The 12,656-nt window shown below is 40.3% G+C and overlaps 1 protein-coding gene across 6 annotated transcripts in view; it reads right to left on the bottom strand.

Annotated features, from left to right (window-relative positions):
- Positions 1-12,656, bottom strand: part of AKAP6 (A-kinase anchoring protein 6) — a 643,220-nt gene that overhangs the window by 544,407 nt on the left and 86,157 nt on the right. The window lies entirely within an intron of this gene.

Genomic DNA, 12,656 nt, shown 5'->3' with positions numbered 1-12,656 from the left:
GCTCACTTTGACATAGAGGGCTCAGGAAATCCTAGCCAACCCTAAACTGCAGCACAAATACCACCCTCCAAGTCCACAGCAGCAGACACATCACTGGCCCTAACAAAATTTGGGGGTAAATAAGGGAGGGAAGAAAGAAAAAAAAAGGGTGATTTACTACTTTTTATCAAACCTATAATACAATTCCAATTTAAAACTAGAGACTAGTCAAATATATTATTAACCTTAAGCCCTTTTAATTCTGAGTCCTTGAAATTAATTTAAACTAAAATGCCCCACCTGAGCAAAGTGTGCATATTATGTTAACTGTTTAAGAAGAGAGAGGGAATATGAGATTGGTAGACAGATAGATATCAAAAAATAAAAAATGGCTATCTAGGGACTTCCCTGGTGGCACAGTGGTTAAGAATCCGCCTGCCAATGCAGGGGACATGGATTCAATCCCTGGTCCAAGAAGATCCCACATACCGCGGATCAACTAAGCCCATACACCACAACTACTGAGCCTGTGCTCTAGAGCCCACGAGCCACAACTACTGAGCCTGCGTGCCACAACTACTGGAGCCTGTGCACCTAGAGCCCATGCTCCACAACAAAGAGAAGCCACCACAATAAGCCTGCACACCACAACTATGAGTAGCCCCCACTCGCTGCAACTAGAGAAAGCCCACATGCAGCAACGAAGACCCGATGATGAAGACCCAACGATGAAGACCCAACACAGCCATAAATAAATAAATAAATTTATGTTAAAAAAATGGCTATCTATAGAGGGAGGAAAGGCATAAAGTGAAGAGGACAGGATAATAAGCCAAATTTCTTTACATATACTTCTGTTGATTAAACTGTGGAATCATGTAAATATTTTATGTCATTATAAAAAAAATTAAATTTTAAAAAGCAATACTTTTATCCTGAATCCACACTCAAAAAGCTATATACTATATGACTCCATTCATATGACATTCTGAATAAAAGCAAAACTACATGGACAAAAAAACAGATTCAAATTGCTGGGAACTGGAGTGGGGGTTGACGGTAATGGAGCTTGGGGCAATTCGGGGGGATGATAAGACTGTTCCGTATCTTGGTTTTAGTGCAGGGTACATGATTTTATGCTTTCGTCAAAATATGCAGAACTATACATTAAAGAGGATAAATTGTACAGTATATACATTATACCTTATTAAAAAGAAGTATAAAATATCCTTAATAATAAAAAGCAAAAAAAAAAAAAAAAAAAAAGAACCTAAATGTGTGTCTAGTTGGTGGTATAACCACCAGAAACAAATCATGCCAAGTGACTTGAAAACACAGTAATGTGTCTGGTTATTCATTATTTTGGCATATACCCTCATTACAAAAAAGAATTTCAAACAATTCTAACATTTTCAACTAATCACATTGTTAGAGTAGCATTAATAATGCTACACTTGGACTACTGTGTGTTTAGTGGGGGATAAGGAAAATGAGTAATTGGTGTTAAGAAGAGATTTCGATGTAGAAGAAAGGTACGGATTAAGATCAATGAAATTAAGTAAAAACCCTCTTTTTTGAATTAGAAGTATCAGTATGAATTCATAATTTATTTTATGTTAAAAAATATTTCTTGTATCTGTCTACTGAAAAGACCTAGAAATAATGACGAAACCAGAAGCAATAAGCACCCATAGCATCCAGGTAGTGGTCTCTAAAATACCCCAGGGCTTCTTGGAGAAATGGTAAATTCATGTCTGGAACAGAAAATGTAAAAGAGGAGCCAAGAGCAATTTTTTACACCAGAAAATAAAGAAGTCATCAAACATTACTGGAGTTGTATCTAGAAGACCCAGGAGTCAACGTGAATGCTCCTACTGGGCAAATATGGGAAAATTTAAGCACCAATAAGGATAATAATACCTGCAATGGATTAGAATATATCACATGCGTTTAAATCCCTAAGTTCATAATGACCCTAAAAAGCACTGGTCATTGTTGCACGCTAGGGAACCACTTACTATCTGTAAAGCTGATAAATAGAAAGAAAGAATCAAGCACCTGTCCTGCCTTTCCTTTATGAACCATACCTTAGGGAACCCTAGTGGTTGTTGAGGGCAAAATTTTCTTTAAACTGGAAGTAGTCTGCCTAATAAAGGAAGAAGCAAAAACACTGACGGGATTCTGTCAGATGCAATTATTAGCCAGAGGAATGAGCAGGACTTCTAAGCAAAAGAGAACAATTTAAGGTGAGAAGACACAGGAACATTTCTCATATGTAAGCATTTCATGAGAAAGTTGTATCGATCACTGAAAAGTAAATGTGTTTAAAATTTTTTTCTTTTAATAATTTTATTGGGATATAATTCATATACCATACAATACACTCATTTAAAATACACACTTCAATGGTTTTTAATATATTCAGATACACACAACCATCACCACAGTTTGAGAATATTTTCATATCCCCAAAAGAAGCCTCATACCCATTATACCCTCCCCACCAGCCTGGGCCATCCCCGTGGGTATGAAGTGGAATCTCACCGTGGTTTTCGTTTACATTCTAAAGACGAATTTTTAGTGTGCAGAGAAATTATTTTTTTGAACCTTTATCACTCAAAGTGAGGAGAAAAGATCCTTTTGAAATGAGAACAAGTTGATTCACAATTCAAAAAATAATAAGATGAATCCTTTTTTCTGAGGGACTCTCAAGCCAGTTTTCAGGAATAAAAAGCATACTAAAGGATAAATCCTATAAAGAAGGAAAAGGCTAAGAACATGAGAAGATGGAGCATTATGTTTTTTGGTCACATTTTGACTGATAATTTGACCCCTAAACATTACGGTGAATAAAAACTTTTATTCCCAAGAACTGGTTTTTCAATCAAACGGTGTCAGAATGAGCAGACAACTCCTGAATTTAACAAACAGAAAGGGGAGAGGAAGGGGGGTAGCATTTGTGTTTTGGAACAATTCTTTTTTTAATATTTAGTTATTTTATTTATTTTCCTTTTTTTCTTTTTTTTTTTCTTTTGGCTGCATCGGGTCTCAGTTGCGGCACATAGGATATCTGTTGAGGCATGTGGGATCGTTTTCGTTACAGCGTGCAGTCTGCTCAGGTTTCTCTCTAGTTGCAGTGTACGGGTTTTCTCTCTCTAGCTGTGGCGCGCAGGCTCCAGGGTGCGTGAGCTCTGTAGTTTGTGGCACGCTGGCTCTCTTGATGAGGCACGTGAGCTCAGTAGTTGTGGCACGCGGGCTTAGTTGCCCCATCTTAGTTCCCTGACCAGGGATCGAACCTGTGTCCGCTGAATTGGAAGGTGGATTCTTTACCACTGGACCACCAGGGGAGTGCCCTGGAACAATTTTTATTAAAGTTGAAACTGAGGAGTCTGAGACTGGACTAGCCTTTCACGGAAAAGAGACACCACCAAAGCCCTCAACTTAGCTAGAGAAGAGAATTCCAGAAACATAATTGTAATGTCTTGATGTGCTAAAAGGTTGGAAAAGGACCTGGAGAAAAAATTTTAATTAAACATTCAGGGAAGCCTAAGAGTTTGAGTTTAACTGGAAGGAGGTAAGTTGTCTAATTCAGATAAATTAAAATAACAAAAGTAAACAATCCAAGATCACTTGGTTTTGACATTTTGAATATGGTACATAAGTAAGTGAGCCTAACATGCGAATATGGAGTAAGCCATCTGGTGCCCTTAAGAGATAAGGCGAACTCTGGAAAATCACAGAAGTGACTGTTTATATACTCTTAAAGGAAAACTAGAAAATGGCATTTATGAAAATGAACCTACCAGAGGCCCAGAGAGGAAGAGATGTTGGGAGTATCTCCCTAACATGAAAGGAAAAATCTGACATTTTGTCTTGGAATCACTCTACAAATAAACCAATGATAATTCAGTAAGAGGAAGTTTTTGTGTCTTCCAGGAAGAAGACAAAAAAGTGAAGGGAAAACAAGATGGAACTGAAATAAAGGAAACATCCAGAAATGTGAAAGAAGAAAGTTTCTTAGAGTAAAGAATACCTTTCTTAGACTCATAATATGAATGAGACAGCACTCTGAAATCTATTAAAAGACTCCTCAAATCCAGAAATTCAATGAGATCCAGAAATTTTCAAAAAGAAGTAGGTTAACTATATTTCAGAAGAAAGAGAAATAAAAATAGGATGATATCTTTGAAGAAAAAGGCCAAAGAAGAAAAAAAAAAAAGGCAAGGGACCAGGGCAATAATCTGAGAATAACTTGATTTACTCAAGGGATTTTGAGGTGAGTTTCTAGAGCTTTTTAAAAGCTAGTTAGATCGGTGAAAAATGCCATTGGTAGTTTGAAAGGGATTGCACCTGTAGATTGCTTTGGGTAGTAGAGTCATTTTCACAATGTTGATTCTTCCAATCCAAGAACATGGTGTATCTCTCCATCTGTTTGTATTGTCTTTAATCTCTTTCATCAATGTCTTATAGTTTTCTGCATACAAGTCTTTTATCTCCTTAGGTAGGTTTATTCCTAGGTATTTTATTCTTTTTGTTGCGATGGTAAATGGCAGTGTTTCCCTAATTTCTCTTTCAGATTTTTTGTCAATATTGTATAGGAATGCAAGAGATTTCTGTGCATTAATTTTGTATCCTGCTACATTACCAAATTCATTCATTAACTCTAGTAGTTTTCTGGTAGCATCTTTAGGATTCTCTATGTATAGTATCATGTCATCTAAAAACAGTGACAGCTTTTCTTCTTTTCCGATCTGGATTCCTTTTATTTCTCTTTCATCTCTGACTGCCGTGGCTAAAACTTCCAAAACTATGTTGAATAATAGTGGTGAGAGTGGGCACCCTTGTCTTGTTCCTGTCTTAGAGGAAGTGGTTTCAGTGTTTCACCATTGAGAATGACGTTGGCTGTGGGTTCGTCATATATGGCCTTTATTATGTGAGGCCCACTTTCTGGAGAGTTTTTATCATAAATGGGTGTTGAATTTTGTCACAAGCTTTTTCTGCATCTATTACAATTATCATATGGTTTTTCTCCTTCAATTTGTTAATATGGTGTATCACATTGATTGATTTGTGTATATTGAAGAATCTTTGCATTCCTGGGATAAACCCCACTTGATCATGGTGTATGATCCTTTTAATGTGCTGTTGGACTCTGTTTGCTAGTATTTTGTTGAGGATTTTAACACCACATTGTACAGCAATTACACTCCAATAAAGATGTTAAAAAGAAAAAAGCACCACCCTCCACCCTGCACCCTGAAAGGCCTAGAATAATAACCCCCATAGCTTGTTCAGCACGCTAACATATTTACAGTACTTTTGCAGTCATTCTTCATTGAATGTCACTAACTAGCATCCTGCTGGCCAAATCTACTCCACAGACATGCTTTAGGTTGATCCACAAATTGATACACTGATACCTGTTAGGAACTTCTGTTCATTCCTAAAAAACAGACTGCAAACTGAAAAGCCATTAAGTTTAAAAACTTTTTCCATTCATTTTAATGAAAAAATTGTAATGTATTGCATCCCAAATCAGTATACCCAAACTATTTTCTCAGGTTAAAAAAAAAGGTATAGCAGTTGAAAAATGAAAATAACTATATAGGTAATAAACAATTTAAAAGTGAACAAATATAGTTTGCACATAAAAAGGCTAATTAGAAAATAGAAAACATGGAAATGTCACAAAATAAGAGAAGGAAATATACATGAAGAAAATATTTTCAGAAATTATCTTGAAGAGAGGGAAAGAACATCAATGAAAATTTTCACATTAAGGAAGAAAGTAGCAATTCTTCTTTTGGGAAAAAAATAGGAATGAATACAAATAGAGAAATTGATAGTTTAAATCAAATAGTAATTGTCATTTAGAGGTGGAAATATAGGTGTTTTTGTTAAACCTTGAACTCTTGACATTGTTTTCTCTTTTCCTCATTCAATTACGTACAAGGCTTTTTCCCTCTTGCAGACTAAGAATTTTAAGCCAAAAGAGATACAAAAACTATCTCCTTTAAAGTCACTGCAATTAATACAAAGTAGACAATTCTTTATATTAGTAGTCACTCAAGAAACACTGAATAAAGGAGGAAATGACAAACAGAAAAATATACACACACACAAAAACACTGCTTTTTCCTTGAGTAATCACTCAAGACTTCTAAGTCACATCAAAGACAAGACATCGAGAACTACTAAAAATATTCTTTCAAGAAAAATAATTCAATTAAAATGCAAAGCTTCTCAAATTTTTGCTTCTTAAAAATTCTTTAAAATTTTGAATCACTAGGTTATATACATGAAACTAATATAATACTATAAATCAACTATACCTCAATAAAAAAGTAAATAAATAATAATAAATGAAATACAGTTTTTAAATATTTTATCTTTTGACAGATCATGGAAAGACATTTCAGAGAATTAAAGTTTTGAACAGGGGCTTCCCTGGTGGCACAGTGGTTGAGAATCTGCCTGCTAATTCAGGGGACATGGGTTCAAGCCCTGGTCTGGGAGGATCCCACATGCCGCGGAGCAAGTAGGCCCGTGAGCCACAGCTACTGAGCTTGCGCGTCTGGAGCCTGTGCTCCGCAACAAGAGAGGCCACGACAGTGAGAGGCCCGCGCACCGCAATGAAGAGTGGCCCCCGCTTGCGACAACTAGAGAAAGCCCTCACACAGAAACGAAGACCCAACACAGCAAAAATAAATTAATTAATTAATAAACTCCTACCCCCAACATCTTCTTTAAAAAAAAAAAGTTTTGAATAGGACTATAAGTACCTATTTTTTTACCTAAGATTATGAACAGATTATTAATTTATTTTTATCTTTCACTGCATTCACCAGACTTAAATAAATCATGTTTAAAGGCTTCTTTTTGCATAACGGTGCCAGCGGCACTTTTTATTTACAAGTTTTCATGAAATTGGCCTGGAAGCAATTAGGATTAGTCAGAAACTTGCATAATGATCATAATTTTTCATTAATAGAAATGTCTCTGTATTTTAAAATAGGTTAATCATTATAGTCCAGATAATGACATCTTTTTTATGTGAAACCTATACTGTTTTATTAGACACAGGGTGGGAGAGGGAAGATTTTAATGCTACTGTGATACCTGAAATAAGGTTCAAGTTCCCCTCAAAGAAAGCCTGCTTGGACTATATGAAGCAAAGTAAATCTACCAGGCTGTCATCACTCACTAGTACCCCTTGCCTTACTTCTACTATATATTTAAAAAAAGAAAAAAGAGAAGAGAGATGACAAAAAGATAATCTAGGGCACACATTTGCTTGCCTCCAGCCACTAGACTCCTGAGTCCTTGAAGGCACAGACCAAACATTACTCCTTTTTGATCTTGCGCCTGACACAGGATGCTTTTGATACGTCTTAGGTGGATGAAGGTAGGTCAGTTCTCGGTACAAGACGCAAGCCAGGTATTAAATTGTGGAGGGATTTGTTGTGCTACCAGGCTATCCGGTATAATATTTTATTCTGTTTCCTATCCTGGAAAGCCCATTTCTTTATCCAGCAAACATTAAGCATCTTCCAGGAACCAGGCACTGTTATTTTGCTTGGGATACAAACAAAAATTCCTTTCCCTCATAGCCTACATTCTAGTGGAGGGAGACAGGTAATAAATAATTGAAATAATCAATATCCTATGTTAGTTGATAAGTGCTATGGAAAAAGAACAAAATAGAGCAGGTTAAAGGGGATCAGGTGTACAGAGGGAGTGATTGTGATTTTAAGCAATGTGGTCAAGGTAAAGAAGGTGACAGCTGAACAAAGACTTGGAAGAAGTGAGAGAATGAGCCTTGTCCTTTGCAGGAAGGGCAGTCTGAGGAAACAGCTTTAGCAAAGGCCTTTATGTGGGAGAGCCTGGCCTACTTGAAAACTAAAGGTAGGTACCTAGAGCAGAGTGGGCAAGGGGAAGCACATGTAATGTGGGCCTGTGTAAAGACTTTGGCTTTTACTCTAAAACAGAAATCCTCCGGATGATTTCTGAACTGAGGAGTGACATAATCTGATTTACATTAAGTGAGATCCTTCTTACTACTCTGTTAAAAGAGACTGAAGCAAACAGATCAACAGGAAGGCTCTTGCAGTAATCCAAATGAGAGATGGTATTTGTATTCGTTTGTTAGGGCTGCCACAAACATAGTACCACTAACTGGGTGGTTTAACCAACAGAAATTCATTGTCTCATAGTTATGGAGGCCAGAAGTCTGGGATCAAGGTGTTGGCAGGGCCATGCTCCCTCTGAAGGGCCTAGGCAGGGATCTGTTCCAGGCCTCGCTCTTAGCTTGTGGTAGCTTCAGGTGTCCCTTGGCTTGTGGACAGCTGTCTTCTCCCTGTGTCTCTTCATATCAATGAGAGCAGTGAAGGTAATGAGAGGTGGTCAGATTCTAGTTAAGATATGAAGGTCTGGCCACAGGTTATCCTGACAGATTGTGGAGAACGTAAAAGAGAAAAGAATAAAGCATAAGTCCATGATTTTGGCCTAAGAACAGGATATGTTGCCATGAAGATAGGGAAGACTACAGACAGAGAAGTGGAGATGGCAGCCATGAGGTGCACTGTTCAAATCTCCCTGCTGTGTGGCATGTGGTTAGCTGCCAGTCTCCAGCAGATGCACCTCCAGGCTTTGAGCCAGCATTCAAGCCAAGGCCACAGACTGCCTGAACTGCTCTCAGCCAGTGACTGTGCACAGCAGGGCACTAGGGCAGGCCCACTCCAGCCCGGGCAGGATGCCTCTAAGGGCAATCTTTACTCTGGTTCCTTACCTGCCCCCTAAGACTATCTCAGAGCTGTGCTGAGTCTCAGGCTCTTCCTAGCCTTTCCTCCTTTCTTCCCTCCCTTCTGTCACTGGTTTCAGATTTACAGTGCCATCCAAAGGCTCTCCCTTCTACTCTGGCTCTTACACCCCTTTATCCTTCACAGGTGTCTCCCTCTATAAATCCCTTGCACTTCTAATTCCATTTTGGCATCTACATCCAGAGAACATGAACTGACACAATCGGTAGCAGGAGTGGGCTGAGAAAGCAGGCAGTAAGACGAGAGTTTTAGACTGGATCAACCACCCCTCATCTAAAGAAGAGCATACCCCAGGTGGTTTGTGGGGCACAGATAGTCCCTGGCACAAGGTGGTGGGCCAGCTGCTGAAGATGTTACTGGTAGTGATGTGGGAACACATCCCATTGGAGGGGAATGCCCTTGCCGAGAAGAAGCAGGCATTTGAAAGGTAAGGGGGGAACAATGTATAAAAGGACAGTAGAGTCAGTTGGCTATTACTAAATTGTATTGTCCTGCAGAGGGATAATGAACAACTTGAGAGCACCTTCTAACAAAGTATAAGTACAGTTGAGTATAACAATCAGAAAACCTTTTTGGTAGTTTACAAAGAGACCCTTCTCTCCCATAATGAGAGAATAGACACAACTGAGGAGCAAACACATGGCTGAATAGTCCAAAGCTCCAGAAACATTTAAATGCTTAGCCAAGGCAGGTCTATTACACAAAAATCCTAATTAGAAAAACCTGAGACCCATATAGGGGAACCTGGGTTAAAGTCCCAGAGGCTTATGGCTCTACATGCTCTCCTAAACCCTCAGAGCCTGCAGAGCCTACCACTCAGTGTTAGAAGCTAGCACATCCCCCATGAAGGAAGACACTACAGAGGCCTCTCTGCCACAAGAAGTACATGCCACCTTCAGGAGTAGTCCCACTTGTCCCCTGCCTGCCAAACTGATAACTAGAGATAAATTCCGGCATAATCTGTGGTGACGTGCTAAGGCTGATAAGAGCAAAGACCTGCCAGAATTAGCATGTCCCGACAGTCTGGGGAAGGACCTCTGTGGCTGGATTTTAAGGGTGCTTAATCAAAGGAGGAGGAGTATAAGACTGTGTAAGCAAGAATAAATTGCCTTGGGGCATTCTCTTGGGACATGGGATTTAACATCCTGGCAAGGACACCAGCAAAGGAGCAAACTTGCGGTTAGGGGGCTCCTAGAAGCCTGGAGAAAACTATAGCCTATTGTAAAGAAAGTGGAAATGCTTGCGTGGCCACAGCAAGCAGTAGAAGAAGGGATAAAGAGGCTGGGGGAAGCTGGCATACTGGAATGGATGCATTATGTGATACCACAGACTCACCAGAGGATGGTATTTCTTAGGAGAGCCAAGAGGATGCTTCATGGACCAAGGCCATCAGGAATTTGCTAGGGAGAGGAGAGCCAGCTTCACTAAGAACTTCAGTAGTGGCTCTACTCTGCAAGCCAGAGCCTATGGTAAGAGAGGCAGTCACAAAGCTTGGCTTATTGACAGTGATGGGGTTGATGGGGCCCCAAAGCAATTGAGCCCTGGTGGCAGCACAGAAGCCAGGAGAACAAAATTATTGCAGTGACTGGCAAGGCCAGAGGGACAGCTGACTGGTCAGGGACCTGAAAGGAAAAGATACCAGAAGATCAGAAACAAAAATATACATGTAAATGGACATGTAATTGTGAGAATGAAGTGTGAAGATTTTTGTATCATGTTAATGCCGTAAGTGCCACCATGGAATAGGCACTGAGCAATTAAATAGGCAAAATGACTCGGCCAGCTGACATGAGTCAGCCTTTGCCATCAATCATGCTGAACTACCAAGATGGGCACAGGCCCACAATGGCAGAGTATACCTGGGCCCAACAACATGATCCCCACTTATCAAGGCCAATCTGGCTACTGCCATCTCTGAATTTTCAACCTCAGAGATGAAAGCTGAGCATCCTATATAGCACTATTCCTTGAGGAGAACAACTAGCCACTTGGCAGCAAGCTGACTATACTCCTTCAAGGGCCAATGACTCATTCTTACAGGAGTAGACACCTATTCTGAGTATGGGGTTGCCTTTACTATCTGCAGAGTCTCAAGCAGCACCGCTATCAGGAATCACAGTGTGCCTATCCCACAGACGTGGAAGGCCACAAAACACAGTATATGACCAGGAACCCATTGCACAATGAAGGACATGTGCAGCAGGCCCATGACCATGGAATATACTGGTCATATCACACACCGCACCAGACAGAAGTCACTGGCATGACAGAGCATTGGAATGCCCTGTTGAAGGTATAGCTGAAATACCAGCTTGGAAGCAATTCTCTGCAAGGATGGAGTGCCATCTTCCAAGGATGTAGTGTAAGTATTGAATCTATATGGTGCTGTGTCCCAGTAGGAAGAATTCATGAGTCTGCGAACCAAGACATGGAAGCAGGAGTGGCCCCACCTTACCATCATTCTCAAGGACCCACGGGGGGGTCACTGTGTTTCCCATCCTTATCACTCTCGGCTCTGTAGGGTTAGAGGTCCTGATCCCCAAAGAAGATGCACTTTGCCAAGGGGTACAGCTTTCTTTGATAGCATATGTAACCTGTTAAATGCAGAGCCCCTCATTCTCTTCAGTTTAAGACATAAGCAAGGCATCACCAGCTACACTTCTACAGCTCATGACTGGATAATGTTTGCAGTGCAGAAACTGCATGTTTGGGATACCCCGTACATCTGGTTCCACCACTATTTTATAAGATGTTTGGGGCATGAAAGGATTATCCTCTGGTTTACATGCATGTTCCTTACAAAACTGCTACGTTACTTAACCTGCCTTCCTCAATGGCTGTTTCCTGTATAAGTCCCAGTTTAGTGAGAAGAGCAAAAGAACCACCTGCTGCTTGGGGCCAGGGCTGAACTGGTTGATGAGTCCCTGTTTATTTAACCCTTTCCCATATGCCAGATGTAAGTGACACTACCTCCCTCTCTGAAAGCAGAAGAGGAAACACAGCATTATAATGAACATCTGAGACCAGATATTTACAATAATGGGCTTCTGTTGTAATGAATGGAATGTTAGGAATCATGTTCTTAATATGCAGAGGCTAAAATGAAAGGTCAGTTTTTCTGTAGTGAATTAGAAAGTGAGCAGATGCTGTCTGACTGTGCTAGGAAAAAGAAGGCAGCATTCTGACCACACCCTTCCTCCTCTGAAATTCTCAAAGCACTTGTGATATTTTGTTGTGGTGGGTAGCTTAGATATTTGAATTTTTTTTTTTTAAAGAAACTTTAGTGCTTGCTTTCTTTTTTGTTTTTAACTTATTTTATTTATTTTGGCTGCATCGGGTCTTAGTTGCGGCACGCAGGATCTTTGTTGCGGCATGTGGGATCTTTTGTTGTAGCCCACGGGCTCCTCTGGTTGTGACGCACGGGCCTCTTTCTAGTTGTGGCACGTGGGCTCCAGAGCGCATGGGCTCAGTCGTTGCAGCACGTGGGCTCTCTTCTTGTGGCACGCTGGCTCCAGAGCACGCGGGCTCAGTAGTTGCGGCACACGGGCTCTCTAGTTGTGGCACACGGGCTCCAGAGCATGCAGGTTCAGTAGTTACAGCACACAGGCTTAGTTGCCCCATGGCATGTGGGATCTTAGTTTCCCAACCAGGGATCAAACCCGTGTCCCCTGCATTGGAAGGTGGATTCTTAACCACTGGACCACCAGGGAAGTCCCTGAGATTTGAATTTTTGAAGCATGGGAGAAACTGAAGAGCTAAGTCTCACAGGCTCACAGAACTAAGAAAAAAGGAACAAATGTAGTGCTTAGATGTCTTTTCTCCTTCTAACACAGTGTACAGTCAGGCATTCCCTTAAAG

This window comes from Phocoena sinus, chromosome 2 (assembly GCF_008692025.1).
Source record: "Phocoena sinus isolate mPhoSin1 chromosome 2, mPhoSin1.pri, whole genome shotgun sequence".
Taxonomy (NCBI): Eukaryota; Metazoa; Chordata; class Mammalia; order Artiodactyla; family Phocoenidae; genus Phocoena; species Phocoena sinus.
The sequence above is the reverse complement of the archived record's forward strand: the minus strand, read 5'-3'. Positions and strand labels throughout refer to the sequence as shown.